This window comes from Fukomys damarensis, unplaced genomic scaffold (assembly GCF_012274545.1).
Source record: "Fukomys damarensis isolate Sample0158 unplaced genomic scaffold, DMR_v1.0_HiC HiC_scaffold_21, whole genome shotgun sequence".
Lineage (NCBI taxonomy): Eukaryota > Metazoa > Chordata > Mammalia > Rodentia > Bathyergidae > Fukomys > Fukomys damarensis.
In genome coordinates this window covers 40,757,832-40,765,163 of record NW_022900933.1, presented here as the reverse complement: position 1 = coordinate 40,765,163, position 7,332 = coordinate 40,757,832, and positions in this window count along the sequence as shown.

Genomic DNA, 7,332 nt, shown 5'->3' with positions numbered 1-7,332 from the left:
ATTCACAAGCCTCTGGACTAAATATCCAGGGGAAGTGTTTGTTTTTAGGGCTAAACAAAGCATCTTTTGTCCACTCCTCCACCACGGCCAGGCTCTCCTGAATAGGAACTGGCTCATTCAGTCCCTGGGAGGCGCCCTGGCAGCCTTACTGTTAAAGAGTAACTTATACCCCATATTACATTCAAGCCTCTGGACTAAATATCCAGGGGAAGTGTTTGTTTTTAGGGCTAAACAAAGCATCTTTTGTCCACTCCTCCACCACGGCCAGGCTCTCCTGAATAGGAACTGGCTCATTCAGTCCCTGGGAGGCGCAGCCTGGCAGCCACCAGTCACCTGCTTCAGGGAGAGTGTCCCTCAGGTCTTGCGGTTCCCTGCCTGAGGAGCCAGCCCCTCTCTCCAGACCCTCTGGGGGGCAATAGTGGGATCTGTCCCCACTTAGTGGCAACTTGACCTGTGGTTTCTCTGCTGTGGAAGGAAGGTACCGACCATGCTGATCGTGGGCTCTGGTGTGCCCCTCACTGCCACCTCTGGCCTTCACCATGTCCCCAGTGTTCTGCCCTGGCTCCTCCAGTCCCCCAGGTGTTTGCTAAAACACTTTTTGGAGCCACCCTGTGTGGCTGCACTGAATTCCTTGTGCACTTTTAATCAAAAGCTCAAGTGGCTTCAAAATAATTTGGGAGCTGGATGTGGTGGTGCTCGCCTGTCATCCCAGCACTTAGGAGGCTGATACAGGATCGCCTTGAGTTCCAGGTCAGCCTGGACTACATAGCAAGACTCTGTCTAAAAAAAAAAAAAGACAATAGTAACAATAATGGTAATAATAATAATGATAGGAAGAGGAGGAGGAGGGAACACAAGAAAGGGTGGCCGTGGGTTGACAATGGTGGGCACATAGAGATCCATAGTAAGTTCTGCTTACTTCTAAAAGCATCCTTGTAAATATCAACAAGTGGGGGCTGGGGATTTAGCTCAGTGGTTCTGCCGCCTGCTTCGCAAGTGCAAGGTCCCGAGTTTGTTCCCCGGTACCAAGAAAAAAAAATTTTTTAAAGAAGAAGCCCACAGGGCTATAGGTAGCCTCACCACATGGAGAGACATGCGGGCCCCAGACCCAGGAAGAGGTCTGAAGGGCAGGATGCTCCCCCTTGGGTGAATCCCCTCAGAGGGAGGCGGAGCCTGGGGCCCCCATGGAGGTGCAGCCAAGGCAGTCAGGTGCGGCCAGCCCTGGTAACCAGGCCAAGGACACTGTGCCAGCCAGGCACTGGGGACACACGCTCGAGCAACCTGGGTGTGTCCCCAGCCTGCCCCCAGTATGGCCTTGGCCACGATTGGAGGTGGAGCAGCCTGGACAGGCCCTTACTCTGGAAGGGGCCCCTGTTTTGGGCCCTTGGGTGATTTCCTGCCAGTGGGAGGCAAGCCAGCTCGAGTCCAGGAAGCAATGCCTGGGAGGCTGTTGATGGCCTGATCCTCTCCCGCGTGCCCTCCCTTTCCCCCTTCCACCTCCTCCTCCTCCTCTTCTTTTCCCACCTCCTGCTCTGACATCTGTCCTAACTGCATCTGGGCAGGGGAGACCTTCTAGGACCTTCATGAGAAGCATTGCAGGCCAGGGCATACCCCCGGTGCACCCTGCTGCCTGGCCTTGGTCCAAAGGGTGGTGAGAGGATCAGAGCTCCCTCGTGGAGGCTGGGCAGCCAGACCTGGCCCCCATGGTATGTAAGTCGGCGAGGGCCTTGTGTAGGTCACGGCCATCATCATCTGGCCCTGTGCGTCTAGGCCAGTCTCCTGGAGCAGGCTTGGAGGAAGACAGTGAGTGGCTGGGCAGTGGTGAGTGACACCCAGGCCAGCTCGACCCAACAGCCCGGCCCTCCCTCCACAAGGAGGTGGTGCCACTTCTCAGCCTGCCCCACCTCTGCATGCTGTGGTTGTGCTGCAAGGAGTGTAGTGGACCAGGGCTCAGAGTGGCTCAGAGAGCCTGATCAACAGCTCATACCGTGTGCACAGCAAGACTTTTTTTTTTCATACTCAAAATCGAACTCAGGACCTTATGCTTGACAGGCAGGCACAGTGCCACTGAGCTTTTATCTTGTTTTTGAGACAGGGTCTTGCTATGCAGCCCAGACTGGCCTTGTGTCAGCCTCCTGAGTGCTGGGATCATGTGTGTAGCCATGCCCAGCTAAGGCACTGACTGCACACACAGCTACCCCTGCACAGCTCTGCGGGTGTAGATGCTGCCAGTGAAACAGCGACCACACTAGGGATGGGGCAGGATCAAAGGGGGACTAGTCACGATAGACTGGGACTTTATTGGGAAGGCTTTAATTTTTATGAGACTGTGTTAATTGTTACTGTGTGGTTTTAAGTAAATAAAATTTAAAATACCTCCTTCCAGCAAACTTGCAGGGAAAATGACACCCTAAGGGGCCAAGGAGGCCCCACCCCTCCTGTCCTGCCCCCTCTCATCTCCCCGCCTCCACATATCATTCATTCACTCTGCAAGCATGTGCAGCCTCTCTCGGTGCTGGCCTCAGGCTGAATTCTAGGTCAGAGAAGATTCCAAGGGGGCCCAGCCTGGAGGGGTCGCGGCCTCTGGGAGCTCTGGGGGTGCTGGACACACAGCCCTGGTCCTGGAGGCTGCTTAGCAAGACCTTCCCACAGGTCTGGAGAAGCCTGAAAACCCAGCGGTCAGGTTCTGCCTTCCAGCACCCAGGATTATCCTTTCCAAATTAATTAACCAGAAAATAAAGTGTACAACAAGACCAAAAGGAGGCCAGCAGCCAGGGTCCAGGCAACAGAGAAAAAGGGTGGACACTGCACTGTGGAGGTCTCTCCAAGCACTACCGTTTCAGCGCAGAGCCGCAGCCCTGGGCCCTCCTGTGCCATCCTCCAGGTGCCCCGTGTTGGTGGCCGTGCTCAGAGCCTCGGCTAGACCTCCAATGAGCACCCCTTGCCAGTGTGCTCCCAGGCCTTGCTCCCCAGTGGGCCCCTTAGCAAGCACCAAAGACCTGTTCCAACCAGGTCAGACACCGCTTGCAGCCTTCAGCCACAGCCCAAGTACTGACCCCCCAGGCTCTGGTGGCTTTAGCCCAAAGGGTTGCATCAGCGCCTGGGAGAAGCATGAGTGTGTGTCAGCCAGCGGAGTACAGTTCCAGGAATGCACCAGGGAGAACAAATTCTGGGCCAGCAGCCTCCAGGAGGCCACACCTGCTGCCCAAGGACTGTGGGCACAGGGCACATGCTGGCCCTGGTTCCTGTAGATGGGCAGCCCTGGGGAGCAGAGCTGGATCAGCGCTGGGGAGCCCCTAGCTCTAGAGCAGGGTGCCTGTTAGAGAGAGGGAGAGGGCAGCTGAGCCCAAGTGGGGACAGCAGCACAGAAGAAAAGCCTGGCCCATGTCCTCTGGAGGGCACGAGGGCCTGAGCCAGCAGCTACGCCAAGCTACAGTCATGGGGGCACTGGGCATGAGAGGTCCCCTCTGTGCACCCCTCATCAGAGGGGCAAGAGGGACCATGGCCTCACCACCTGGGGCAGTGCTACTCTGGCTCCAGGCAAGCCATGCAGCTGGCCTCTGCAGGACAGTCAGTGCCAGGTTCTGCAGCATTGCCAGGCAGGCCTCACCACTATGGGTGCACCTAGCCCTACCCCTGCCTCCGATCCCAGCAGGCATTCTCAGACCAGCTCCTGTGCTCAGCAGCTCAGGAGGCAGGCAGTGAGGGACTGAGGCTCAGAGATGGCAAGCAACCTGCCCAGGGAGGTGCACAGCTGTGAGACACAGAACCACAGCCCAGACCCAGGCAGACGTGCAAAGCCAGAGCTCCAGCACTTCACACCAAGCAGCATCAGAGCCCAGCCCTGGGTCAGGCTGCCAGCCTCCCCACCACTGTCTCCTCTGCAGTAAAACCTACAGCTTGGCATCAGACACAGCCACAGGCCTGCCAGCCACCAGTGACATGCGGTCCTGGGCAAGAGAACCTCCCCTGCATCCCAGCCTCAGTGTCCTCCCCTGCACAGAGCTAGAAATAGCCATACGGGCAGGTCACCAGCCACAGGACAACCATCTGAAGTGACCTGTTTCCCTCAGAACACAGCAGGCCGGAGGCCAGGTCTAGAATCAGGCCCGGTACCAGGACCTCCAGTCACAGTTAGTGGGAGGGGGCTGTGCAGGTAGTAGAGGGCCACCCGCAGGAAGAGGGCTCCCAGGACCAGCAGTACAAACCCCAAGGCCCCTGGGCTGCGGCTGGCCACACTCACCCCTGCTCCTGGTCCCCACGGAGCCCGTCTCTTCCAGTCATACTTGGCTGAGGCTGGATGACCCTAGCAGCAGGAGAAGCAGGTGTGTCCCAGGCCAGGAGGAGGGCAGGGACTACACAGCTTTCCCAAGTAGAGGTGGGCTTCGCAGCAGTGATCTCACTGCAGGCAGGAATCACCTGCTAGGCTCCTGGCAGCCACCCTGGGCTCCTCTGACCCTCTGTCCCCTCCATGGCCGTGACCCTCACTAAGCCTGCAGGCCAAGGGGAAGCTGGGCATGGAGCAGGGGCCAGGACTCCTCAGTGGGTAGGAGGGCGCCATGCCTGGGCCACCCTCAGAAGTCCACTTCCAGCAGGCTGCAGTGGGCTCAGGCAGGACACTGCTGTGTGAACTGCGAGTTTTGGAGATGGCATGAATTTGTCTCTGGTTTGCCACTTTTCCTTTTTTAGTTTTTAAACCTAACTCCCCTACAATGCAGTGGCTCTGGGCCCGGCCCTTGGGAAGTCTCTCAGAGGCCAGGGGACAGAAAAGAAGCCCAGGTGGCCTGAAGGAGGGCCAAGTGACAGCTCAGCGTTCTCTGGTCCCAGCCTGCAGGATCCTTTGTGTACATGGGGCAGCAGAGCCACCAGCACTGTTGGTCTGGTGAGGGCTCGTGAGTGCTGCTCACTAGGGCACCACAGTGAGGGCTGTGCCAGGCCCTGCCCACTCCCACCATGGCTGGGTGCCAAGGCTGCACCCCAGAAGTGGGATCTGCTGCTCACTCCTATTACAGGGCAGTGCCACGGGCCAAGCCACCCAGCCTCCCTCCCAGCTGTGGGCCACAGTAGCCTCCAGGGCTCACCCCTGCCCAGGGTACCAGTGTACCCCACCTCCACTCAGTGGGGAATGAGGGAGGAAAGCCTTGTCCCCACCCCAGATTTGGCCACAGGAAGCAGCTGGCAAGATAGACAGGCAGCACTCTGGGTGGTCAGAGTGGCAGGAACTGCAGGCCAGTATCACTGCGCCATGCTCAGCCTCTCTGCTCTGGCCACCAACAGTCTGGAAAACACCGAATGACTTCAGCTTGGGAAGGGCCAGGGTTCTGCCAAGCCTAATGGGCAGTTAAGGATCTTATCCTGAATGTGCATCCCCTCTATAATCCGAAAATAACAATAGGGCATCAACACAGCAAAACAGCTGCCAGCTGGCTGGGGCAGCGTCACAGTGAGCCCAGGTGGCTCCAGAAACCCCCAGCAGGAAAGTGTCCAGATGCCGGAGGTCACCAGGCTGACTACAAGACGCTCAGCACAGGTGCTAGGACCTGTGCAAGGCCCCAGACCCAGAGGGAGGCTGTGCATGGCTCCGCCCCTTCCCACTCCCCAGTTCAGGGGTCTCATTCCCACCAAGAAGTGCAGAGTGTCCCACCCCAGCCCACCGCTTCTCCAGCTGCTACACTCATCGTCACCCTGGGTCACCCAGCCTCAGCTAAGTGTGGCTGGAGGGGATGTGCTCCATGGGGACCTGGTGCAGGGGTGAGCATGGCCAGTTGCAGTCCAGGGGCCTCGGGGTTTGTGCTGCTTGTCCCGGGAGCCCTCTTCCTGTGGTGAGCCCATTCTCACCCTTCTGTCACAGGCAGGGCAGGACCGGGGGCTTCTAGGTGCCCAACTGCCTAGTCAGAAAGGAGTCCAGGCCTCCTAGTTTTGAATCCTGTGCCCTTCTCAGGGGGCTGGGCTGGTGCCAGAGAGAGAGCTGGAGTCCCTGTGGGGCGGTGAGAGCTGGGTGGCAGCGGCTGGGGGCTGCAGCCCACCCACCCACCCTGCAGTGTGGCCGTGTGGCAGGAACAGCTTAGATGAGATGGGCCCAGGCAGCCTGAAACTGTGCATGTGGCCTCAGCTGCCCACCTGAGGCCATGGCGGCTTGGCCGAAACTGCTCCCACCACGCCTCTCTGCTTGGCACCCGCCCTGCAGGGATGGAGAGACTGCAACCAAGCCCCTGGCCAAGCCAGCTTCAGCTTTCTGCATGGGCCTGGGTGGCCACCTTGTGAGTCAGTGTCCCCACCATTGTCTAGCCCAGAAGGCCTCAATGGCCCAGGAGGCACCCAAGGGGCAGAAGGAAGGGCTGGGCACCCCTGGGGCTGGCAAGGCAAGGTGCAGCAGCCTCCTGCACAGACAGAAGACAGGGCCGGACTCCAGGATGGCTCAGACTGGCCGGAGTCTGTTTATATATACATACATATACATATATATGTGTGTGTGTGTGTGTGTGTGTATATGTAAATATATATATATACATATATGTATATGTATGTATATGTATGTGTGTGTTGTAATATATATTACACACACACACACACCACTTTCTCTGGCTCCAGGCAAAGGCTGCCTGGGTCAGTGGGCAGCATCTCTAGCTCCTCTCTAGGGCTGATCCCACCAAGAAAGGCACAGCTCCTGCTGTCCCCGAGGGGTCGCCTGTAGCACATGGCTGGCTCCAGGGTCAGCTCTGTGGGCTGGGCTGAATGGGGAACAGGCCCAAGATGCTCAAGGAGCTGATCCGATGTCCAGAGATGGCACCAGGGCCCTGGAGAGCCACTGCCCTCGGCCTGCTGCTCCACCCACTGCCCTCCGCCCTCCTGGCTCCTTCTCTCTCTTTTCTGGACTGGAGGAGCTAGGAGAAAGGAAGAAAAGAGTGTCCCTAGGATAGGGAGGAAGCTGTGGGCTTTCATCACAGAGAATCCTGGGCATTAATCCTTGGGTCCAGTCCATGTCTACACCTGCAAAATGAGATGAGCAGGCTGTTGTAGGGTGGAAGGTGGTCGCCATTCTTAGCTGTGGGCAGGTCTGAGGACTCTGCCAGAGGCAGGGAGACTCTTCCGGCCCCAGGGGAGCCTTTAAACTCACCCTGCAGCCCTCAACTGGCCACCACAAGTCACTGCAGGCTCACTGGTGTGGCCCACAGAAATGGCTTTATTTCTCTTAAAATCAAGAGAAAATAAAGCCAGGAGTGGTGATGCAAGCCTGCAATCCCAGCTCTCAGGAGGCTGAGGCAGGAGGATTGCCTCAAGTTCCAGGACAGCCTGGGCTACAGAGTGAGTTCAAGTACAGCCTGAACTACA